Source organism: Rattus norvegicus, chromosome 4 (genome assembly GCF_036323735.1).
Source record: "Rattus norvegicus strain BN/NHsdMcwi chromosome 4, GRCr8, whole genome shotgun sequence".
NCBI classification, from domain to species: Eukaryota; Metazoa; Chordata; class Mammalia; order Rodentia; family Muridae; genus Rattus; species Rattus norvegicus.
The window spans coordinates 84064074-84090518 of NC_086022.1; the positions used below are offsets into that span (position 1 = coordinate 84064074).

The following is a 26445-nucleotide window of genomic DNA, read 5'->3' on the forward strand; positions in this document are numbered from 1 at the left end:
GAATCAGGAAGTGTTGTGGAGCACACGTCAACTCAGAATAATGAACAAAAAAACTTCACCAAGCTGGAAATACCACAATCTATGCTCTGGGGAGGTGAACTAAATTATGACTCCTGCTCATTTCTGCTGAACACTGATCCTGATGGTTCTCACTATAAACAGAATGAATGCTGTCAGCCAAAGGCCTAACCATGACTCGGATGGCCACTAAATCTACATGCATTGGACACTAGAGTGTACTTCTGCTGTTCGTTAATTTATTAATTCTTTCATCAAACATTTGTATGATTCTACTGTGCCTCAAGCACCATGGGTGTAAGTAGAAAGGAAAAAAAAATCAAATAAACTCTGCTGTACAGGAATGTATCTCAATTTTCTGTAGATTTTGATAGAACACGAGGATGTGCAGAAGCACAGAATGGCTGGCATAGCCGGTTCTGAGGAATGCAAACCTTCCTAGTCAGAAGGCGCTGCAGCTCACGTCCTGGTCTTGGTGGTTAGTGACTGTGTGGCTCTGCACGTAAGATGAACTCAGTGTAGGTGGCAAGGCAAGGCCAGAGGAAGGACCCATGCTCAGCCTTTGTCATCCAGGGGTTCCTCAGCTTTTCATTGCTGTGACAAAAACACTTGATAAACACAACTTAAAAAGCAGCAGCTGTATCTTGGCAGATGATTTTATAGGTTTCTGGCCTCAGTGTCCAAACATCGTACTGGAAAATGTGTCATATGCAGTCTAGAAAAGCTGCTCAATTTGTGGGGCAAAAGAAGAGAGGAAAAGAGGAAGGTAGGAAAAGAGAAGAAAATAAGGAGGGATAGAAGGAGAGAAGAGGGAGGGAGGAAAGAGAGAAAGAGAGAGACAGAGAGAGACTGAGAGACAGAGAGACTGAACTGGGGACACTTCAGAAACAAACACTAAGTAACCCACTTCCTCAAACTAGACCTCACCTCCTAATCACCCGTAACTATGAAGTTATCATTTACTTCATCAATGAAGTTAACTCTCTGCTAACGTGGTCTCCCCTCAGTAGTGCCATCAGCTGAGGGGCACTCAGCTGAGACGTTTTCTATCCAAACCATAGCACTCAGTAAAAGTAAGTTGGGTGGAATGGCTCCTGGGTGTCTAGGAGGTGCAGACCTCGTTACTTGGCATTTACACAGGGATCTTTTCTCTCAGTTTTAATCCAGGACCCAAATCTTCTATAAACCACTCTAGCAGTCTCCAAACTCCTTGTTCTCCATCCAGTACCACCCAGGTTATCCATCTCAGTCACAGCCAAACACTTTAAACCCAGCCACAGTTACAAATGCCATTCAGAGATCTCTGTTGGGAGTTAACAACAGTTTTCAGACAGAGAGACAGGGATGAAGATCAATCGGCTGTCCCTGGTGCATAAGCTGCCAAGTGCCAAGGAGAGCAGTTCAATAGTCCTGGATCACTGATCCCGGCACTCACCTCTCTGCGAATGTTTAATAAACAGTTAATAAATGAGTTCTGACATTCTGCAACTGTTGGCTGGTACCAAGTTAAACACAGGCCCCGCCCTTCACGTTGTATTATCGCAGCCATCAATCAGCCTGGGCGATCTTTATAGCATACTGTTGTAGATTACCAATCTGAGACCATCGGTCCTAAATGCTCCATAATGCTGGCACACGAATTCTTAGGTAGTGCTGTGAGGTATGGGGGCCAGCCATGGTGTCAGTAGAGCAGAGGTGGTGATGGTAATGGTATTTCTTGGTATCTCCTAAGAGTAGTGAAGTAGCCACGACTGCCATTACTGTCACTGTCACTCTTGCTGCCGTGCTCTCTATTCAGAGCATAGCAAGACCAAATGACTTGGCAAGAAAAGAAAATCTGTGATCACCTGTAGCTAAGTCTATACCTTTACAGATCACACACACACACACACACACACACACACACACACACACACACACAGAGAGAGAGAGAGAGAGAGAGAGAGAGAGAGAGAGAGAGAGAGAGAGAGAGAGAGAAACCATACATGGGGCCATGCCCAGGTGCTTTGGCTACTGTTTGAACATAAAGTGTCATGATAGTCCTGCAGATTTGCCTCCTACTTGTCCTTGTCCCTAACTTTGATTCTGTCCAGTTTAAAGCATCCGTTTGTTTGGAGTGGAGCTGAAGTGTGGGAGACTAGGCCAGGGAGAGCCAGGGAGATTAGCTGTGAGTAAGCTAACTTGTCGACCCAGCAGGATAGCTCAAACCACAGCCTCACGCTGCCTGTGCTAGGGTCTGTGAAGCCAGTCAGCAGGTCACCCAGTCATGGCCCTGTGAAATCCCTCAGCGGTTCAGAGCAGTAGAGGCTGATTAAACACGTTTATATATAATTTGAAAATGGTGCTTTCAGGAAGCATGTGGTTCTTTAAAGTCATTTTAAATGTGAGATTTAACTTCAGTTTATTTATACTATAGCCAAAAAAAAAAAGAACCCCACCTCCAGCCCAGAGGCCAGTGATGTATGGAGTCTTCCAAGAGAATTGTCAGAGCTAGCTTATATATTTCAGTCTATCAATGTGGCCTTTCACAGGTCCTAATTAGTTTTGTTAGTTGACTTGCAGAAAAGTGTATTTAAAGTGAGCCGTCAGGCATTCCACCGAGGGAACCACCACGCTAATGAAAAGCACACACTGTCGGGAGGCCAGTGGAAGAGTCAGCGGTTCAGTCCCCAAGCACCCCTAATCTGTACTGGGGCGATTATCATCCCCGTTAGAAATCACCTCAGTGGGAAGCCTTGGGTGATTACTTCGGCAATGAGTAGCCAGGTTTGCACGTTAACATCCGTGCCACAGAGATGGTACTGGGGACTCAGCTGACTTTGGGCTACCCCTCCCCCCAGTGAGCCCCAAAGAGAAAATGGCTCCAAAGGAAAGAGGATAATCAAAAAGCTGTAAGTTGGCTCAATTTTGGCATGCGTCCCCTTTGTCTAAGCATGGCTGTTACCCCTCATGAGGGACATGTATTTGAAGCACACCGTCTTCCAGCTTCAATAACCGGGGCAGGTGTGCGCACACTTTGTGTGCTTTTTACAGGAGATCGGTGCAGTCTACCAGAAACTGTGGATGCACGATTAGATCCCGACAATGCACACATTCATGCCGATCAAACCATGTTCCTTAAATGGAGGGGCTGCGTTTGCTTTAGCTCCTGCTGAGTTTCCAAGCAGGACCCCGGCTGCCAACATTTCTAGCTGAGTAGGTTTCTCTGGCGAACAGTTTCCATTCATTTGTGCCCTGGGTGAGGACGGATGGTCCCTTCCCTTTGTGTGGCGGATGCAAAGCAGCAGTGTCTTGGATCACCACTCTGGTTTGTCACCACGCCATGGTAATCTCGAGAGAGCGATTGCCACCACCCAACCCTCCCAGCGTCTGACAGTGTTCAGGTGTCGGTTTGTCTACCATGTGCTGTGGCTCTTTATGATGTGGAAGAAAGGGAAAACTTGCCAATCTGCTTCACTAGTTCGAGCTTGACTCATGACATCAGCAGTAGACTAGAACTTAGCTCCTAACCACATACAAATAGGTCTCCGGCTGCTGTTTTCGCTATGACGTCAGTCCCGATGCCCTGCTCCCCCGTTCATTAGCTGATGCACTCCCTGGAGGTGGATGCCAGGAGAAAGAATTCGGTTTTGTTTTCCTAATGCACCAAGTATGTTTTGAACAATAGAAATACTTTTCTATCAACAGTTTTCTGGCTTCTTGATTTCCCAACTCGGTTAATTAGACCTCTGCGTCTGTATTTCCAGGTCTTTATTAGAGCACAACATTACCTACAGGAGAGATGATTTCTAAATCAGGTTGGGTTTCCACACACACACACACACACACACACACACCTTGCTCCTCTCCCAGGAGGCTTCACTCCATGTCTACATGCAGCAGCAAAACCAGACCAACCAAATTATTCTGTAGTTTGAAGGCATCTCGGCAGGTCAGGACAGTAGCCTGACTAGTGGAGGGAGAAAGGTGTTTACAAGACCCTAGCGTTGATACCACCCTGAGAAGCTGAGGGCATGACTCAGACCTGCCAGGGCTTTGCTTCGGGCCACACTGCCTCTGCATGTTCCTGTTCATCTGATGGGCACGCTCACCCAAGCGCACACAGGGGAGAGATTAACATGTGTGGCTGTGTCTCCATGAGTCAGCATTTACCTTCTCGGGAGACTGCTTTGTGATACACAAAAGCCCATTTGTTAAAAAGTGCTTCACTCCAAAATGTAGCACAAACTCAAGAATCCGTGCTTACTCAGGCCCGTCCGTATCTAGAGACCAGAAGTAGTCATTAGGGAGAGGAAAAGAAACAAGAAGAAGGCAGTGGTGAGATCTGCATGTGACAGGCTTCCGCAGTAAAGCTGCCATGAGCCACACAGCTATTTTCTTGGCTCAGAAGCACATACAAATGAAATTGTTGCTGAACATATAAGAGAGAAATTTAATTAGGTGTAATCATAGCACTTTTGATTTTCAAGGCACTTTGCAAATGCAAACTAATTAATCTTCCATTATATATCCAAGTGGGAAGGAGGTACATCTCTCTGCTGTATCAAGAGGAGCACGCGCGTACAGGGTGCTGGCCGCTCAAGAATGCTCTTTGTCTTTTTGTCTATGTCCACTTCTGCTGTTGGCCACACATTTAAGCCAAACTGAATGACAGCAACAGGCACTACGGCATAGCTTAGGACAGTACAAAATTGTCAGGCTTAGATGTAAGACCAAGGAAAGGGGCCTTAATACAGAAAAATATATCTTAAATCAACACAGGCCCAAAGATCACAAACTAGAAATAAAAAAGAAATAGAGATTGAAAGAAACAAATGTCAATGTCGACTCGCTGATTTAAAAGTGGGATATATTCCTTAGAACACAGCAGAAGTTCATGTTAGCCAGTACTGATCCTTTGGACAAGACCCTAAAAGTTCTGAAGCCCAGATTTCTCACCTATGGATTGTGGGTATTGGTTATAGCAGGTGCCGGGGTGGAGGGGGGATCCTTTGCTCTGAAATTCAGATTTCTGTACAAGGCAAATAATGAGTCAACAGGCCCTGGTTCTTCTCCGGGAAGGGACTCTGAACACTGTTTCAGCTGCTGAGAAGGGAAATGGCATAAATCTACACACAGTACATTCATCCAATTAGTTCGAAACTCCAACCTTAATTAAAGATTCCTTTCTCCCAGCGCTGTACCAATATCACAAATGCAAACAGAGTAGGGGCTTTTTAGTTGGAGCAATTCATACAGCTAGCATTTTTATGTCTGGAGTCAGTCCAAATCCTTCCCTGTGTACTGCCACATTAAATGCTGTGAGAGGTGTGTGTGTGTGTGTGTGTGTGTGTGTGTGTGTGTGTGTGTGTGTTTACCATTTGTTTCATGGAAATATTTGTGGGGGTGGGAGGCAAGTGATAATTCAGGATAATATGCCAATTATATAAGCCAAGACTACAAAACATGTCTAGGATTCCTTCTATATTTGGATCATAAAATAGTGTGATTCTGGGCTGTTTTTGGAAGTGGGATAATATTTTTAGGAATGAACTTGTGATATGAAGATTAAAATAATATAAAACATCGGTTTCCAAATAAAAGTATACACAACTGGGAATATAAGGGAAAGGTTTGTAGGGGAGAGATTAACTTACCAAGTCATTTACAGTTAAGCTGCCTAGGTTTCTCTGGCTAGCCAGGCAGCGTTTGCAATGACACAGCCACACTGAGAAACAAAAAGAAACAAAGGCAGACAAGGTCAGTAGTTTCCCTGAAATAAGTCATTATTTTGGTTGTTAGTGTGGATCAATGAATATAAACTCCTCTTACTTCAAAGCAAATATCAAGAAAAAAAACCAATGAATTACGTTACTAAAACAAATACCGTACTAAGGTAGACATTTCAAGAGTCAGATGCTTGTATTTGCAGGTTGTACACGTTGCATGCAATACTTTTAAAGGGATTTTAATGTGTTGCATTTGTAGGGGTGGGTTTCAGGTGAGCATTTATTATGTAACATTACTAGTTTTGTTGTCGTTATGGCTAACAGTGACAAGGACTTGAAGTTGACTAACAGAACCGAAGACAAATCTCCTATTATGAGGCAACTGGTTCCGTGAACTCTAAGGCAAGATAAGGCTGCGGTTTGCTTCCAGTGGCCGTGTTAATTGTTTGTATTTCCATGTCTCCATGTACCCAGAATCTTGACAGTCCCTAACCCTTGGCTCTGTGTCTTCACCGCCAGCAGCAGGGATTCAGACCTTGAGACGTGCACATCACACACACACAGTATTCCTTTGCACACTTGCTTTAGTTTACTTCAACTGTGCTGTAGTTTGCTTTCATAGACCGCTCACTCATCCTTAGTTAAATGCATTCTCCTGGTATCTTCAACTGCCCTTTAACCCCTTTATGTCACTCTGTCTTTTCAGGGAAGCTTCTGATATGTATCCCAGGTTGGCTTTAAACACTGAATCCTCCCTCCTCAGCCATCCCAACCCTGAGATTATAGGCACATGCCACCGTAACCAGATGCCTATCACACCTTCACCTTGTCAAGGCATCTCTTTGCCATGCACCTCCCTTTCTGTCTGCCTTGTTACTTATAGCATAATCCCGGACACAAGAAGGGTCTTGGAATACAGTCAGCAACTCAGCAGTTCTGGTCAACTATCTTGTTTCTAGCTAGAGATTTGGCTGATTTATGGCAAGTATTTTTCCATTGGATGTGTCTCAATTTTTTTTTCTTGCTGGTGGGATTTGAAAGTGTGATGTAGTCAGGGTGTAGAGATTAATTATTATTGTGTAGTGATTACATTTGTGAAGCTAGAAAAGTTTCCTTCTGTGGCCACCCAATGGGTAGATGTCATTTTTAATTGACTCAAATTCTCTCCTAAAGTTTAATAACATCCTTACTTATCATTTATTATTTTAAAATCTCTAATTTGATATAAAATATGTGCTATTGACATTATTATAAAATGCACACTGTTATATGTAAGCCAAGCTAGAATGCGTACTAGAAGGGGAAAGGGTGCTGGATTCTCCTCTATAAAGGCTCACAGAGAAGTTTATACTTATGTTTTGATTCACACATCTCACTCCCACACTAAAGTTTGTACTTTTAATCTTTGAAAGAAGCCTTTTGGGTTTTGGACAGCAAATTCAACACTTTGCCAAGCTATAAAATTCATAACATTTAAGAGAAAGATCAAACTAAAAGGAGGGAGTTTATATGCACAAATATTTACTTAGTGGAAATATCCCTGTTGGATGGCCTCCCGCTATTTGATTCTGGTGCATTAGAAGAAAGCCTGAGCTATAATTTATTTGTTTTCTCTTTTTATATTATGCTTTTTCAATTTTTAGAACTTTGTAAAAGTTATCGCTTTATAGAGATACTATCTGTCTGCCCATGATTGACTGTGGATCTTTACCTAAATAAAAAAGTGGGCTAGTTATATGTTTTCAAAGGTAACTGAAGGTTTAGTCCATTTTTCCTAGCATCTAATTGCAAATTCTGGTGGTAATTTCAGTTCCTGTAGTGGTTAAGAACTCATTTCTGGGGATGATGAGGTCTTTAAAAAGACGTTTTATTGATATCTCATAAAGCAACCTCAGCTGTGTCTGAGTCTGTCTGTCTGTCCAGTATGCCTTCACACAGACCTTCAGAGGTGTAAATATCATGGAGTCTATAATCACATCTCACTTCTGCACAGCCATGAATATTGTCATCAAATGAAGAAGAGCTGCTCACCCTGCTTTTATTCATGTGGGTGACATTGATCTGATTTGGAATTGTAAAATGTTGCAGAAGATTCCACATTGGGTTTTCTCATCAGCTAGTCTTGATACCTAGTCTTGATGCCATCACTGAGAACCACGTGTGTTATGATGCGAGTGGAGGGAACTGTGGATGAACATGTAAAGATTTAGATATCTTGCTTTATTCTTTATTTGGTTGTTCCTTTCGCAATGAAAGCAAATGTCATAAAATCACATTTCCCTGATCTATAAGTTTGTGTCTATGCCCTTCGTATTTCTCATTCTCATGGGTCCCTGACATAGTTAGACAAGAAGAGACAAAGGACAATGAATTGATAGTAGGAGACAATGAATGAGCCCTGGCATTGAGAAGGGGGTCAGAGGGAAGAAAGTGGAGAGTGTTTGTGGAAGGGACCACTACCTCATGTCAAGCCCATCTGAAAGCAGCGTCAGAAGGCGGCTGTTACTAGACAGTGCAGGAAGCTGCGTGCTAAATCTTCACTGTGGTGGCCCTCACCACCAAACATTTCCTTGGGTAGGAATCACACTAGGGCAAGTTCAACAAAGGTTACTTAGACCTCATAGGGCCAAAAATTTCCAGGGCATAAGATGGAAATCCTACTGTATATTAAATTATATTAAATAAGGGGGAAATATGGTTATGTTTTAGTATATAAATAAATATAAATATTTATGCATTAGTGTCATCCCACTGCACTATACGAATTTCAGGTGTTTGTTTAGCCAGGGTGCTGTTGACTGCGTGTTATGCACCAGCTCCTTAAAGTTATTTGAAAATCAAGGGCTGAATAAACAAATAGTCTGACAAAAAGAAAACATTCATTTTTCCATATCCCAAGATTTATGTTAAATTCCTCCTTGGTTCTTAGTAAACGGTTCACATAGCCACCACGCCTCTCTATCCAGAAAGGACAAGAGGTGCTAAGTGTAGGAGTACACAGCAAACTTCTGAGCACTCAGTAAGACTACAGCTTCGCTTCCAGATGATGGCCACTCCAGCAACGAGGATGGAATTGCCTCTGTGTCTACCTAAGTTTAAAGAAGCTTTAAGAAGGAAGCGTTCCCCAGGCTCCATGTTAGCCAGACTCTTATCCACTAGTACCCAGTAAAAATGGAAGGAGGGAACTCATAGCAGAGTTATGTCTGGGACAGTCTTTGGAGGTAGACTACATCTTGTTCTTTGAGCGTTGATAGAGTATGAAGTTAGTAGAGGGCGTAAGTCCACCTGTCAAACTCAGAAATGGACACAGAGCATGTTTTCAGTCTGGGTGCCTACTTTTCCATCTCCCGTCTAGCGGTTTCTCTTTAGTAAGACAAGGCCAGGTTTAATCACGTGGAGGAAAAAAAATCTAAGAAAGTCATCAAGAACTGTTTGGTCTGCATCTCATGGCAACTTTTACAGAGTCAAATGACTTCATCCCTGAGGTGCATTCTCACATAACCTAATTCTTGCTGTCCCTCTTTATTTTCACTGTCACTATGCATACCAGACTAGCTGCCGGCAGTACGCCATAGAAGGTTTTGTAGTGCACATAGGAGAGAGAAGCTGGAAAGCCTGAGGTGCGTGAGACAGTCCCGTCAATACAATCCAGACATGGTCTTCTTTATTTACCTTCATCCCATCCTTTCGGGGATTTTTCTTTTAGCCAAATCTTAACGAGGTTGGACGCAGTTTTAACTCAGCAGAACTTCTGTTTAGAGATAATACAGAATGACGCCTTCCTAAAGACGCCACCGTGTAGCTCACTTATCGTTTGCCTAAATATTCCACAGTGAGCCCGTTTTGCAGAGACTCCAGAGCACATTCTCCCTGCAAACTGGCGCACACCTGTTTTGCTACCCTTAATTTTGCTTCTCTCCATGTTAACAAAAGTTACTTCCAAAAGTATTAAGCCTTGAAATTTGCGAGTCTCTCAACTTCTATACCAAAGTAACTGGCTCTGGGTCAGACTCAGCTCACTTGCCTAAATCTTGTTCTACCAAAAGAGTTGTTTCCAAGAGAGCAACAAAGTTCAATCCATGGTGAGGAGATCTTGCATCCACTTGGGTAGAAAATAGAAGACAATTTAATTCCAGTAGACATAAGAAAAGTAAAATTAGAAGAAAAGTCTTTAAGAAAAATGTTTCAGAAATCCTTAAAATGTTTGAAAATCAATAGATCAGTGTACTCTTGGGTGCTCTATGAATAAAGTTTATAGAGTCTTGGAATTTTAGCCATTAGAAGCCCAGTACTGGTTACTTTTCTATTGCTGTGATAAAATACCATGGCCAAGGCAACGAATAGAAGAATTTATCTGGGTTTCAGAGTCCACAAGGTGGAGAAGCTACAGTCCTGGTGGTAGGTATCAGGAGACCAGCGAAAGCAGAGGGCTGAGTTCATATCATCTTGACCAATCCCAAATATACAGGAGAGGCAGCTCTTAAAATGGCATGGGATTTTAAACTCTCAAAGCCCATCTTCAGTGACACACTTCCTCCAAGAAGTCAGATCTCCTAAGCCTCCCCAAACTATGTCACCAACTGGACACCAAGCTGTCCAATACATGAGTCTTTGGGAAGACATTCTCATTTAAACTACCATGGTTCCATGTGGGTCGAGATGCAGACAGGTCTCTGAGTTGTATGTATCACGGTGGGGGTGGGGTTGGTGAAGAAGATTCTACAGGTTCATACCAGGAAACAGGGGACATGAAGTGCCCTGAGAAAGGGAAGATCTCTCTTACTTTACTCTGAATGGAATGAAGCACAGAATAATGCAGAGAAAGAACTCATGGGAAATGGAAGAGGTTTGAGACCCAGAAGGTTCAAAATGGTGGCGGTGGTGATGGGAGACACAGCTGGTCCCTCAGTCTTCTGGTCAATGCAGAAGTAAGATGATACTCCTTTTTAAAAACCTATTAAAAGTTATTTGATCTATCCTGTGTGCATGAACGTGTGTGTGTGCACGTGTGTGTGTGTAGGCACATGCTTGGCATGTTTACACTCAGAGTTATGAGGACAACTCTAGGGAGCTGGTTCTTGCTTTGCACCATGTTCTGTGGTTTTTATTCAGTGAGCGCTTTTACCTCCTGAGCAACCTGGGATGACACTGTTGAAGATTTTTTTCCAAACACTGTAGAGGAGGTGAAAGATTCCTAGAAGAGGCCTCGCCTCGGAACTGAGTTATAACAATTACCCTACTGCATTAGAAACTTTGGAGCAGGAAAGGTGGTTAAGTTTCAGGATTACAAAGCTTTCTTTGGGGTAGAATGAATTGCTTTCTAGCCAGGGATCTCTTCCTGCTCGGAAGACAAATGGGAGACCTTCTAAGGGTTGTGTGGGTATCATTGTCACCTGCCTGGACTCTCTTCTAGCTTGGGTCCCACAATTGTAATTTTGAAGTACTCACTTTCTGACAAGCATTCAGAGGGACCAACAAACCCTGAAATTTGCTTGTAAATCCAATCAAGCCCCACCATTCACATCCCTACATGGAGAGACCCCTCCCCTCATCAGATGTTAGCCATATATTGTCTCAGAAGGAAGTGGTTTCCACCTGCTGGTAAGATCTGAATATGGCAGCCTTTGCTGAGGATGATCTGCAGTCTAACCCATCTCCCCAGAAGCTTCTTTCTTCTTCCAGAATATACCAAAGATTCTCTCATGCAAACCCAGGGAGTGTTGACCTCTAGCCACGGGTAAAAAAATCAGTCCTCTGGTTCACTTAAGGAAGTGTGTGTGTCTTGGTATGAATGATAATGATTTAAAATATGATATTCATTTTCTTCCTTTTTCTTTGCTTTTATTGAAACTCAGTTGGATAAATCAGTCTGAAGCTGTACCCTTATTTACCAGATATATGTTTTGCTTGTAAGCCTTACACACAGATAAAAACCAAAACCAACCAAACAAAGGAGCAAAGAACCCATGTCCAGGAGTCGCAAAGTCTATGTCGGGTGGAAGTAGTAAAATAGTTTAGCTAACTACATTTACAAGGGTGGAACCAGCCCTCGGAGTTAAGTCCTTATTAAGAAGCACCAAGGAAGTGTCCTGGGGGACCTGACTGACATGTAATTTTCTGGTCTCCATGGGGACAAGTGAAGAACAACCCTGGCCAAAATAAAGAGGCCCATTATGTGGTTGAATAGGACAATTCAGGAAGATGGAAACTGGATTGAACTTAAAGGATGAGTAGGGTGATCGCCTCTCCCCTCCAGCATAAAAGCCATAAATTTCCACTGCACACAAGGGGCCTGTTGGCCATGTTGAAAGGGCAGCAAGCAACAGTGTGCCCAGAGAGAATTGTCACTAGCCAGGGACTGCTAGGGACCTGCAGTAATTTCTTGATCTCCTAAGAGCCCCATTCTTATGCCTGCTCAAAATTTCCACAAAGAGGCAAAGGCAGTGGAAAAAGGGCAGCTGTGAGTGGACAGAAGAGTCCAGATCACACACTGTGGCTTCAGCTTCCTGTCAGTCTATTCTGTCTTCAGCATACAACTGTGGCTGCTGGCTAATTGGAGGAGTGAGCTTACCTGGTCATCTGTGGTAGCCCATCATCCTGGGGGCATCTGCATCCAGGAACTAGAACGCTTACCCCCGTTACAAAAGCCACTGCTGCCTAAGAGCAAAGGACTTGTAAGGACTCCTCGAGTACTGCCCCAAAGCATCTTCCTTGGGGAGGCTTCCTGATTATAGTGAAGGGGACGGAATGAAGTCTTCCTGCTTGAAATGAGAGGGTGCACTATGGATCCTTCACAATGGTCCACAGTTCATCCCTTAGTCTACTCACTGGGTTTTCATGACATGAAAAATAACCAAGTAAAAGAAGAGAGAAAATCCAGTTATGGCAAAAGTGGTTGCATCCACCCATAGCGATGCTGGAAACTGACCATCCATGCTGTTCTGTTGAAGTGAAATCAAAGGCAAACTATTAACAGCGCTTTTTAAATTGTTCTTTCTGTGATAAGTAATTCCTGTCTCATGGCAGGAAGAAAAGAAAAGAGGGAGGGAATGAGGGAAGGGAAGGGGAAGGAGATGAGAAAAGGAGAGAAAGGGAAAGAGACGGAGAGGAAACTATGTAGTAGTTAAACGGGAGAGGGAAGATGGGAGTATGTGGAGCAAATAGCACACTCTTTTAATTACAGTGTGACTGTCAGAAGCTCGCACCACATGACTCTGAATTAACTGTGCACTTGAAGTGTGTGTCCATGTTCCCAACAATCAAAGCAGGACAACTAGATAAAAAGTTAATTGATTGTGTAATCTTCTCATAAACGAACTGCGTGACAAAGTATGGCATAGTACAACTGCAAATCATGCAGTGAGGTTTGCTGCTCTCGTCCAAATACTGCTGGAAAGCTCTGTATATTGTTTTTAAAAGCATCAGATAGTCAGAGGACCAAAAAGAAAAGCTCTTCCACTGAGAGGTCACTTTTGGATCAATCATCTACATCCTGACGATTTTTTTGACAGATGTTTTCTGTCCTGTGAGAAGATTGTATGAGCTAGTCTCCAAGGTCCTGATGGTTCATAGAGAAGCGTGGGGCTCTTCCTTCTGGGAAGAAATGCAAACTTGTTCATGATCACTGTCTCCCAAACTTCCTAGGGGAAAAATTCAGGGTCAATGCATGCTTCCTTGTCAAGGGAGCCATGTTGGAATACGAGGTTCATAGCAGTATCTGGGCTTGTCTTCTGAGCCCCTCCTAATGAAGCATGTGCTCACAGGTGATTCTGAGCAAGCTGTTTCTCCTGTGAGGACCTCACCCATCGTAGCTTGGAGGATCAAGACATCTGCCTGGCGAGTTACTGTGTGAATATGTAAAATGATTCTTATGGGGTTCCTGGTACATGTGAGAAGCCAGGCAGACCTTCTCATACCCTGCTTGTTTGGTGTGGGCATTTTATGTATGGCCCTTCCAGAAACTTCTCTGTGTATTTTTACATGGTAACTGCCTAATTCAACAACAAAAAGTATCTGTGTGAAGGCCCAGACCTGGAACTTCATAATGTTTGAAACATCAACTGCCAATTTTCTGTGCCTGTAATATCTAATTTATAGCTCCCTCGGGTGTGTGGGTGTGTGGATGAAAGGTTGAGGCTAATCTCACAAGAGAGGGCTTTTTTTTTAAAAAAAAATTGTTACTTGTTTCTTTGGTTGCTTGAGAAAGGATTCAGTAAGTGTGTTCTTTGAGTGAAAGGGCGTCCTAGTCCTGTTCTACGTGTGTGATGTGACAGTATTTTCTTTCTTCCTCTACATAAATTTCTCATGAGGGAAAGTCACCCTTTTCTCCTTGGCCCGGTGAAAACTGGACAGCAAGGAACAGCTGGCTGTCCCCTGAAGCTCGCCCACACTTCGAGGCAGCCGTCTGGCTTGGCAGCCAGGTCCAGCTGTGAAGGGACACAGGGTGGTTTCACTTCTAAAAACCACCTCCTCCAAAGGCAGACTGGTGGAGTCTCCTGCACTTGGCAGACTGTCTCAAGAGGGAATTCGCTTCAGACACTGACTTGGGACCTGGTGGCTCTCATTAAAATCAAGTTCCAAATAATAGCCAAAAGGCAGTGACAGAAGACTGAAGTCACAGCAGAGTGATAGGCAGAGACAGGCTGAGGGGCAATGGCTGGGGTAAAACTGGGGGCAGGTAGCGGGGAACCTAGGGCAGCCACAGAATGGGAAGCCTAGGTCAGCAGCAGCAGAGGTGGGAAGCTGTCTCCGAGGCACTGACCTCAAGGCCACGGCCAGTGTACCCACCGATGGCAGAGCTGACCTCACAAAGGAAATTCCCCATCATCCTACCAAGCACCAGGGAAGAAAGGAATGCAAGTGATTAGGGAGTCTGGAAAGAGTTTGATTTGAAGCTGAATGATTCCCCCTCTGCTGAACCCCAGTGCCAACCAGGGATCATTGGAAGTTATCCTAACCACACCCATCCTGGGTTCACAGTATTCTTGACAGCAGAAGCTATTCCTTGTAAATGACTTCTTCAAGCAGAGATGGGAGAATGTTTCTGAAAATATAGTCACATGGCCATGTGGTCAATAGTCCAGGATTTATGGACACAACTCTATAGCAACTACCAAGGTCTCTTAGCCACATGGCTGCGTTGCAATAAAGTTTTATTTATAAAGGCAGACAGTTGGCCAGATTTGACATGAGAGGCATTGTTTGACAAGTTCTATCTTAACTCTATCTCTTTTCTTGATTTCCCTCTTTGGGTTTGGCTTAATGGCTAGCCCATCTCACCCCCCACAGTGTCGGGCTAGGCCCCAGGAGACTCCACTTGGGTGAGGGACTTCAGAAGGCACTGAATTCAGGACTGAGTTTTCGAAAGGAAAGTTGGCCATCGAGAGCCCCTGCCCCCCAATCTTTTCCCAGCATCTTTCACGTCAGTTTCTATACACCAGGGCTTTACAGTGTGCATGAAGATTTAAGCTGGAAGCTGGCCCAGGTCATTTCTCACACTTAGGGGTTATTCATTAACTGATAGACTTACAGAGGGAACTTTCATATTCTTGACAACGGAGAAATTCTTTCATCTTCTGCCCTTTTTATAAAGGGAAAGGTCACCCTCATGAGTTGTTTCTTGTGTTGATTTAGTTCCTAATTCACAGTGTCTGTCAAGATTGGAGAGTTTTCTGGTTTCCATCAATAAGTCATTTTCACATTTCTGAATTGTGGGCAGACCCCATGGTCACTGTAGGTAGTAGCCTACACTGGGCAGAAACAATAAATAACCGAGCTCAGCCCCGTTCTTCCACACTCATTTGTCAGGGCCATGTCACTCACTCACTCAAACCTTCATTTCCTGGGCTATAAACAGAATTATCAAAGGCCACGCATCATTCACAAAGCTGTCTCTAGGTCCTTTTCAAAGCAAGCTTCTCCACGGCCTCTCCTCCAAGGCCCTGCTCGCTCTTTTGAGAACTCTCCACTCACAGTGTGGACACTCGTTATTCAGAGGCTTGCCCTTACCATATGGTATTGCATAATTATTTTCCCTTTAGGTGTAATTATGGAATTGCCAGCCCCTTGGCTCTGTTTTGCATTATTTCACACGTATTTTCTCGTTTTGATTTAAGTCTCGGTGCGCCATGCCATAAATCAGCAGAGCGGGGGTGGGTAACGAGAGGACATCAAAACACAGCCCCCACTGCTATAGAAAGTTTCACAAGTGACACTCCATAACTCAAACGCTGCAAACCACGGGGTAGTCAGAGCAGGGCAGTGTGACAGTATGAGCTGTTTTCGTTAATAGAGATGAAATTATGGGTGTGACCTGCTGGCAGGCCTCAAACAGACTTCAGCGAGCTGTTTGCTCAGCTGTCCTCAGCAACAACTTAATACTTTGTGGATAAAATTGTTCTCCCAGCATCTCAAGTGGTATATTCCAGGGGTCCCAATTTGTTCTCACTATTAAGAAGCAGGAACAAGTTTGCAACCCCTCCAATGGCACTCGGAGACTCTGGTCATGTTTTGTTTTCAATGTATCAAGCTTTCTACACCACAGTCCATGAAAATCTCCTTGTTTTCTCCTGCGTCTGCCTGGAGAAAATCTGCACGAAGCTGAAACCTAACACGCTCTGTGTGACTTAAAGACGCTGTGTATTCCCTCGTGCCGAAAGGGCCTCGCCATTTTTCTTTACCTGCATGGTTCTTTTTACCAGAAACCCTTCCCTGGCTCCCTGCATGTAGAACCTCAAGTCTCTGAGGCTCCACTCAGACAACTCCTAGTAGTCTTCCTTCCATCTCTAGCCCCTTTCCAACAAAAAAGGGCTCCCTCCACCCCCAAACCCGACCCCTCGTGTAACCTACTCTTTTTCCTTAGTAATCATACAACGTTTAAGACATGAGAAACTGCACCAGAAATGATGCAGCAATCCCCTGCTGGAGTTCTGCAGTGCAGAAGCCCCTGGGAATTGAAGTTAGCTATTTACCATTCTCCCGGGTATCTTTGCCTTCTCCGTTATGCATGTACATTCCTTAATTATATATAAATCTTCATAAGTAGCTTTTTACACTGTGCATACTTTTCCTAAAGTTTTTGATGACCTTGTCAATTCACAACATTTATTAGATTCATTGTGCTGACTGGTGTACTTAATTCATCAGCCCTATTGGATGGATTTCCATCGTCTAAGTTCATCAGTCATTCCTTTTGCATGTTGGTAAAATGTTTTCATAGATGCCATATGCTTTTTTTACATTTTCACTCTTTGACTTTTATAACTTGAAGATTTGTTTGAAGCAGCTAGTACACAACACGGTGGGTGGCTTACCTCGAATTAATTGGGTAACACGGGATGTGACTACTTAGATTTGCTCACATACAATTCTTAACGGATCCCCACGACGTTTACTACTTATGCCATAGGGTGAAATAGTTGTGTGTGTAATTCCTTTTCCTTCTGTCTGCTGCCCTCCTGGGCTCCCAGTAGGTGTCCTTGCATTATCTCTTGTTTAACATTAAATCCCTGCACGATAGCCAACAAGTATTATTGCCAAACAGGGAAACTGAGCACAGCCCCACCAAAAGCTGAAACAGAACTCGGCATCGGATACTGTGTATCTCTTAGGTAGGTTATTAAGAAGTTCTGCCAAAAAATTATTGACACTTAACAGAGCAGGGCATTTATTGTTTTAAACTATGTTTCCATCCAAGTGTGTTTAGAAAACTGAATCTTTTTTATCTGGGACTCGAAACTTCTTTGGGATAATTTTAAAATCTTAGAATCTCTGCTTCTCACCCACCACAGCTGTTAGGAGAAAGCCAATCACAGAGCTTGATTCTTTCGAGTGTAAAATCTGCTCTTCCAAAGGGCACAGTCCTCTTAAAAATAGTCACAGAGCTGTGCAGCTCTTAACTTTACCTAACTGCAAAATATACTTGTGTCCCCCAAAGAACCCTCTTATTCATCTGTCGCCGCCTGTTCTGCCTCCCTAGATCTCATCTGCTGCTTGGCCTTTTGTGCCGGTGCCTGTTTGGACAATGTTGCAGAAATGGAACTGTATCAGAGGGATGAAGGGGCTGCCTCACTCACTTGGGTAGTGTCCTCCAGCTCGCCTGCTGGGGAGCACCTGTTAGTACTCCTTCCCCGCTTGTTGTCACACAGTATCCCATCGTGGCTGCCCTACATTTGATTCATGTACTTTTCAGTTCATCAATTGGCCATCTGGCTTGTTTCCATGTCTCAGACTGTTTTGAATAATGCTGTAATGTACAAGTTATTGTGAACAAGGATTTCCAGTCTTGTGGGGCTCTCCCTGGGTGCAGAATGGTGGGCCATGTGGCAACTGTGTTAATTTTCTGAGTCTGAGGCTTTATTGAACTGAGGCCTAAAGGAACTACAGTATTCTTAACTTGCACATTACTGTGGGAGACACAGCAGTCCAAAGCATTCTTAACTGTTACTATTATGGTCCCTAATTCAACGATCTGGATTTCAAAACCATTTCTGAACCTCTTCTTATTTCCAACCTGGAGCCACACCCCTTCCCCTAACGATATGAATACTGCACCTGCATTCTGTGAGCGATGTAGCCTGGCACTACCTTGTATCTGTACACAAACCTCAGATTTATAGTTTCGTTGTAAGGGACATCCTGACAACAGTTTCCATCTGAAGTTTGTTTTCTCTAAATGACTCTGGTTAAAAAATATTGCTAGAAAAATAGCATCTGGTATTTTTATACAGAGAACTTTTCTATAGCTACATTGCCTTAAGAAAGCAGGTAATCTCTAACCTGAATAAAAGAGAAATCAGTCCACCAGATACCACAGAAATCAATCAGCACAAGGATAGATTAATCTGCTGGCCAGATGTCTGCCATGGGAAGTTGTTGGACTTGTGAATTGTCACAATTTTGAGGTGTTTTTTTTATTGCAAAATATAAATCTTCACAGTGTTTCTTTTGAACAATGTTGATGCTTGGTGAACCTCACATTTTGTAATATTTTAAAAATTATGTATTTGTTGTTAAAAACAATTTTTGGAAGATATTGAAAAAGAGATAGGAAAAAATAAATAGATAGAACCAGGTGACTGGGAGCCTAGTTCTTGGGAGGGGACTACTGTCAACCAAGTATTTGGTGTTTTGTCTGCCCATCAGTGGTGTCTGCAGACATAGCTCCTCTGGCTGAATGATACATTGTCACAGAGGCACACAGTGATTTATGGGGCCATTCCCCCTGGTGGAGAGCTGTTTGTTGACCTTTTCTTTGTGGATCCTAAAGCACATGACTTGTTTTCACACGAGGGTAAGGGGACACCCGACTTCCCACAGAAGGCAGACACAATCATGCACACAGTACAGATCCAGGAGAATATACCAGAACTTGTTGAGACTTGAAAAGCATCTTCATGCTTGCAGCTTTCTAGCTGTACTTTGTCGCTTAACGTGGAATTGATAACGCATTTTTGATATTTATACACACCAAAAACAAGGCAGTAACTTTTCCCTGAAAAGCAAATAACTGCTTGTGCACAGAGTGTAAAGCGCCCTTTAAAGGCTTCGGTCGTAGCGATAGCGATCTGGAGCGTGAGCTCAGAGGAGGTGCTCAGACTCTGCGATTCCCACTCATGTTGTAAGTCACAACCCTAGTCAAGCTTCACAAAAACATCTATGCTTTTCTTCAAGGACTCCATTTATAGGCAGAGGACCACTTCCGTGGACATGCAAGTCATAGGGAAGAGCGCATAAAATGAAGTCAAATAATTTTTATTCTCCTTCTTGGAAACTCCTGAAGGGATTAGAAAATGTTCTAATCTATGTTGCCAAGAACAACAACAACAACAAAAAATTACCAGAAAAGGAAGACAAAGATCACCATTATAATTAATTGCTATGATCCAGAATAGTCACTATTTGGTAAATAGTTTTAAAAGACTGAAAAAGTAAAGTTAATAAAATAAGCTATTTCAAATGGCGACTACTCCTCGATTCCTCCTCGTAAGTGAGAGAGAGCAAATGTATTTTGAGTTTATGTTGAAATCCCACAGCGTGCATATATATGTATATGTATATATATGCATGAATATATATTAAAATATGTATATTTATTTATTATATTCATAATGCGTGTTTTCATCTCATTCACTTTAAACTGTGATCGTGTTTTCCCATTGTTGAGGAACACCAGCCTTGCTGGGGTAGACTTCTTCCTTCTTGATGTATTTACAACTTTCTAAAGCATTTCTAGTGACTCAGAAAATCCCATGCACCAATTTTCCAAATTGGATTTTATGTGATTAAAAATAAATTTAAGTCCAACAGAGACTTCGGTGTGCTTCTGAAAATTCCCATGTCAGGAGCTGGCTCGCTGCAGCTGTGTGTAGGTGTCTGTATGCTCTCTGACACTGAGCAAGCACTTGGGCCTCATTTGAGGAGTTCTTTCCTGGAAGAAGAGTAAAGGGTACGATTCTGGAACATATCCTGCCCTCGCCGGTCGACCTGGCAAGGGAGTAGGTCATGCACACAAAGGACAGTTTGAAAATTAAAAGAAAATGGCTCATAGAATTTGTTACCTTGGCATATGCTATTAACTGGCGTTATTTACTTTTGCATGGCCCTTCCTTAGATCAAGGAGAAAGGAGGAAATGAACATAAATTCCAATAGCATAAATAATTCATAGTTCTGAAATATGCTGCCTCCCTGGGCCAAGCTGGCCTACACTATGAATGGAGGTGATGAACTTGATTTTCATTTTATAGATGAAATTGTCAAATGTTTGAGCCGCTTTTCTCTAGATGAGTGGACTACATAGACAACAGGCCCCCAAGGTCCCTAAAGCAAATCCCAAGTCCTGACAAGGCGCCAGGGAAAGGAAAAGGGCTCTTCTCACCATATCTGTACAAAGTCTCCAAACCTTGCTAGAAACTGGAGCTTGTCCCTCTCTTCCCTAAGACCCGGCAGAAAGCACCTCAATGGTAATGGCCTCACTGGACACCCTGGACGCTTTGACAGCCACTTTGTGTCCCTTACACTCATTTGGCACGTCGGTTACTTTCATTGTTTATCCATAGTGTATGTTTTTATTTCTCTGACCAGATTGTCAATCTGTTCAGGGCAACGACCACGCCTGCCTCCCTCTACCCATTGCTGTTTCCCACACAGAACTAACCCCATCTGATTCAGCGTCTTAGGCCAGGAACAGATAAAATGTCTCATGTCAACACCCATACACACACAGGGAGAGGAGGAGCTGGAAGTTAAAGGACTATTCAGACTATAATTTCTATCCGAGCTGGTGTAACGATGTATCATTAAAAACAGTCTTCCTTTCCCAAGGGAAGTAGCCTTTACCCTTGGTGACTTGGAACAGAAGAGGCAGCATACGGTTCAAAGTACAATCAATTCTCTATTAAAATGACTCCTGGCTAGAGCTTTTTATCTGACTCTCCCTTCAATGCTGGTGGCTCTTCCAAATACCATCCTTGAAATTTTGTGGAACACGGGATCCATGGTGAAAAAAAAAAAGAAAAAAAGAAAAAAAAACCTCTCATTTTGCATTCAGTAGGTGCGTATCCAAGCTATCTTTGCCAAAATCTGCCTGGATGCTAAATGCATATTAAGTTGAAGGTGAGAAATAGAATTGTGGTATAACACTGAGCTCCAACAGTAGACATATTTACACTGGTACTTTCTGAGAGTCCTCCATCAGAAAGGGGGTATGGTTCTGACTGGCCTGTTGTCTGAAGTCTAGGAGCTGGGGTCAGGTGTCAGTTGACCTTCTGAGGCTTCTGAAGGGGTCAGTGTCCTTTAAGGATCTTGTTCAGAAAAGTGGAAGAGATTCCCACTCTCTGAGGAAAATATCTAGTAGAATCCTGTAAATCCCAGTTTACTCTACGTGCCCATAAATGCTTGTGAAGATGTTTAACCCCACACTGCTGAAACCTTTTTAAATGTTTACTAACCGCCTTCTGGGGAATGCAAAGAGATTCTACAGGGAGTCACCATATTGGCCTTGCCATAACCAGATATAATTGTCACGGAGAGTTTATAAAATCCCGTGTAGGCAGTCCTCAGCAGCAGAAGCCCCCAGACATCACACTTAACTAAAAAACTTGAACACACAGAGAAAGGAGAATGCCAAATTCGGTGCTAAGATATACTATCTTTAGAGTTAACTGGTTTTGGTTTGGTTGGTCTGAAAATGAGACATGGGAATGAAGAAATCATCACTCTATCACCACTGGGTGCTCCTTTCTCCTTCTTGATCCAGAAGCTTCCAGGCAGTCGAAACTGAAAAGGCAAAAGACATTATGACAAGGAGACAGTTCTGCTTGGTTTTCGCCAGCATGGCCGACACCGTGTAAGGTGTCTGAAGCCAAGTGTAGGTAGTACATTTGGGAGGAGACACATTAAAGATGTGTTTTCTGGGACCCTTAGATATTAGCAAACTGTGGAGGGAGGAACCAGTGAGCCAGGAACAAAGGCAGCTGGGGATGGGGGAGGGGATAAAAGAGGGACTGGAGAGAGGAAAAGCTGGTGACTAGGACAATTTAGGACTTTCCCAAGGGCTGGCTGTGGAGATGGCCCCTTCAATAAAGTGCTTCCTGAAAAAGCATAAAGACTTGAGCTTTGATCCCCTGTCCCCAGCACTCATGTAAAAAGCAAGTGTAGCAGCCAGTACATAGCACTAGGGAGTGAGGGGCGGAGAGAAGATGGTCCCTGGGCCTTGGTGATTGGCTGGTGTAGCCAAATCATCGAGTTTCTGGTTAAGTCAGAGAGAGACCCTGACTCAAAAACTAAGATAGAGAGTCACGGAAGTAGACACTAGTCAGCCTCTGCCCTTCACACACATGTGAGCACATGCATGAACACCTGAACACCTGAACACACACACACACACACACACACACACACACACACACACACACACACACGACTGATAGGGAACAACGAAGGGGACTGTTTCTCAGCATAGATGTAAACCAGCCTAATAAAGAGAGTGGCATGATCCTGATAGATTCAGAGAGGGGGAGACACTGTTGTCAGCTGGGTACCCATTGGTGACCCCACCTCACTCCAAGAGATAGTTCTAACCTGACACTCTCACACAGATGGCCTTGCCTGAAGAGGCATGGATCTGAGTCAGGGACTGGTAGGGATGGGAGGAAGCTACAGGGTGCGAGTTGAATAATAGAGGCTGGGTCAGAGAGTAGTCAGCTCATCCTCCACACATGTTAGGAAAGAAGGAGAAGATCACCAAAGTCAATGACCGGTCCTTGTCATTGCCACACCTTACGCAACAAATGCCCCGTAATTAACCAGTTAACTCACCAAAATCTTACCACATTCCTGCATTAATATTTTTATCACCGTTTTTTAATCATGATATCACTTGCTCTAAATCATGTGTGAAATTAGTACACTGATGTGTGTGTCCAGAACTTACTTTCCTTCACGTCTTTAAAACTTCTTATTTGTGGGTTCTGAGAAGGAAATGGTTATAATCCAAATCCAAACAAAAAGCAAATGTTCCAGTCAGGTTATAATCAAGTTACACTGAAATAAGAATAAAATCTCAGTCCTCTCTCCTCTCGACCTCTTTTCTACTTAGCCTCACAGGGTTAGAAGCAGATGTGTGGCCTAGGGCTACCCAATGCTTGGGTCAGCCTAGAGCAGAAGACAGACAGACAGGCAGTGAATGACGTGAGGCCTTAGGGAAGACCTGAGGCAATCTGATGTGACTTTGCACCTTGGGAAAGCTCACTGGCTAGACAGCTGCAAATCTCATCCGCTGCCCAGGGACCTTTGGCAGTACCCAAGATAAAGCCATTGCAAACACGGCTTAGCATAAAGTAGCCATTGCAAACCCTGTGGAGTTCCCTTTATAAATCATATACCGGATAACCAGTCTATCTGATCCTGTTTAGACCTCTATGTCTAATCAACAGCCTGCGTCTAACTACCGAAGACGGGACAACCAAGATGAGTACCAAATGCCTAAAGGACATAATGTTGTACATGAGAGTCACCTCCAAAGGGTGATAAACACCAATGGCTGTCATCACTCGGACAACTTTGTCCTGTTTTGAACATCTTCTCACCCTAGTATTTCATTACAATTGATGGGCCTCCTTGTCTCTCTCCAGGCGTGACAAACACAGCTTGTGTGACATTTCACATCTTGGGGCTAAGCATATGTGCCTCCCCTTGCCTACAGGGCCTGTGAGAGACAGTTGGACATGGGCATCCCCTGGTCTCCACACTGCCCCTGCTAACCCAGCCCTGATAAATAAGCCAACTAATTGAATTAATAAACAACTCTCTCTCTCTCCTTTTTTTTTTTCACCACTAGCTGGCGTGCAGTCAAAATGTGTGATAAATTATCTACCCCAGCTCTAACCACAGCAGGGGGAAGGTGGAGAAATTACCCACTTCAACCCTTTCTCCCCACAACCCACCCTCCTCTTTGCTTTGCTAAGTTATAGGATTTTCCCCCCTCCTGATCTTTCCACTCTGGCTGAGGGCCAGGACAGTGCTGCTGTGTGGAGAGAAATGTATTTGGCTGCTCCGATGATGGCTCTTTAAGCCGAAGTGCTGTGGTTGGATGCTGACATTCCATGCCAGGCTGTGGGAAAAGCAAGACTTGTCGGATGCCCTGGCAAGAGAGGTTGGGCTGCGAGCCTGTGATTTGAGCCCACAAGACTCTTGTTAAGAAATGGGGTGCGATGCGGTTCACGGTGAAGACTTAGGGTGTCTGTTCCCTCACACTCTACCTCTAATGTTAAACAGTTCTGGGCCTTTTGCAAAAGCTCCTGAGACTTCAGACTCCAAACAGCCATTCACTTTCCACCCAGTGACTCAGCTTAGCATCCCCTTCGTTTTCTCATTCCAGTCTCTTTCTCTGTATCCCACTATTTCACCAAGAGTCGCTGTTGCTAAAGGCATTGGCTTTTACAAGCTGTTTTTCAGGATGGGTCACAGGAATCCTATGACCTATGAACAGTTCTCTACAATTGAAGGTGGTTTTCAGCATTCGTTTTCCTGATGGTCTCCAGTGTCGTTACTCAGAGTTAGTAAAATAAGCAGCCCTCATCAGGGCAAATCCATGTGTGGATACATGAGGCCTCTGATTCCATTCTCTGTTTCCGAGGCTTTGTGGGGACCACTGCTTCTGGAAGCATCTGGGTTGTATGCCCAACCCTCCCACCTCTCTCCACAACCAACACCACTCAGTGTCTCAGTGGATCTCAAGACTTTGTCATTGGGGTAATATACAACTGAGAGAACAGGCTGGGCCTGCCACTGACTGGGTGAGCTCGGATACTTCATCTGTTTCATTCACGGCCTTCCAAGCACAAGCCCTCCTCATTTCTGGAAGCAAGTACCTGACAGGGGAACTTCAGGGAAGGATGATTGGTGGTTCCTGGTTCAGAGGGTATTGGCTCATCATGCCTGGGAAGGCACAGTAGCAGGAATGTGAGACAGCAGGTCACATGGTATCAGGCAGAAAGCACTTTCCAGGCTCACCCCTGGAAACCCACCACTATAAGCTAGGCCACAATCTCGAATGTTGCACAACCTGCCCTAATAGTGCCACCGTCTGAGACAAAATGTTCACACATCTGCGCACTGGGCGTGAGGCTAGGGTCACATCCAAACCATGAAGTTTCTCGGGTGAGCTCTTGGCTGTTGCTAAGCAAGAAAGGACTGTGTTTCTTATTAATGTCTAGCTTTATTCTCGCACTAGAGTGTTTACGGTGGACTTCTGTTGTTGTGATTGTGGTGTGTGTGTGTGTGTGTGTGTGTGTGTGTGTGTGTGTAGGGGGTGCGTTTGTTGACATTTTCAGTCCTGGCTGTCACACAGTCCGTCTCTGACCCAGCAGCTTCTTAATGGGCATGAGGTGTGGCACTTAGCAAGGAATCCAGGTTGCTCTGAAGAACAAAGGGAAGCATTGTGCTCCTGAATTTGAGGGCATTCACAGCTCAGAGGCCCGTCTGCCCTGAAGAATACACTTGAGGGCTGTGGGGCCCAAGCCAAAAATTGTGACAAAGGGCTGTTTAAAGAGATATAGGAAAATCCCAGCTTGAGCTACACTATTTCTATCATGCACGAATACACACACACAGACACACACAGACACACACAGACACACACACCCACACACACACACACACACACACACACACACACAGGCATAGGCATCATTCCATCTCTTGGCCATAGGGTGGTCCCAGTGGCATCTGGGAGACAGGAAGTAGGCAGTATCAAATATTAGGGGTAATGTCAAAAGGCTGAGCAAGAAGACAGTCAGCTTGTAGTTAACTTTGTAGCTGCCCATCTTATCTGCCTTTTCCCATCCCTTTTCACAGAAAGACCTACATTAAATATAAAGTTATAACTTGGGCCAGGCCATGGGACACGGCCCTGCAATTCCAAGCAACCAGAGAAACCATGACAGATTGCAACTTTAAGACCTGCCGGGGACACAGAGTGAGTTCAAAGCTAGCTTGGCCAGTTTATTAAAACCACGTCTCAAAAATAAAAAGAGTTGGGACCACCACAACAGCAGAGCACTTGTCCATCATGAGCGAGGCCCTTGGTACCTCAGAAACAGGAAAGAGAAACATTAAACCTTGAAGTTCATTTTTACATAATGTGTATTTTATAGATGATCTGAGAAAAGATATCAGGAGAGTTCATAGATGCTTTTGTTGGTATGCTCCCGTGCTCAC

General features: G+C 43.9%; 1 protein-coding gene across 7 annotated transcripts in view; it reads left to right on the plus strand.

The window, feature by feature from the left end:
* The window catches only part of Creb5 (cAMP responsive element binding protein 5), a 401200-nt gene that overhangs the window by 340487 nt on the left and 34268 nt on the right, over window positions 1-26445 (plus strand). Inside the window, exon 9 of one of the 7 annotated variants that reach the window (XM_039108137.2) lies at window positions 1-18752. This exon is cut by the window's left edge and continues 27484 nt beyond it. The exons of the other annotated variants lie outside the window; for them this stretch is intronic. The gene's annotated coding sequence lies outside the window, so the exon portion shown is untranslated. Of the gene's footprint in view, window positions 18753-26445 lie in introns of those variants that run through there. 7 annotated transcript variants of the gene reach the window in all.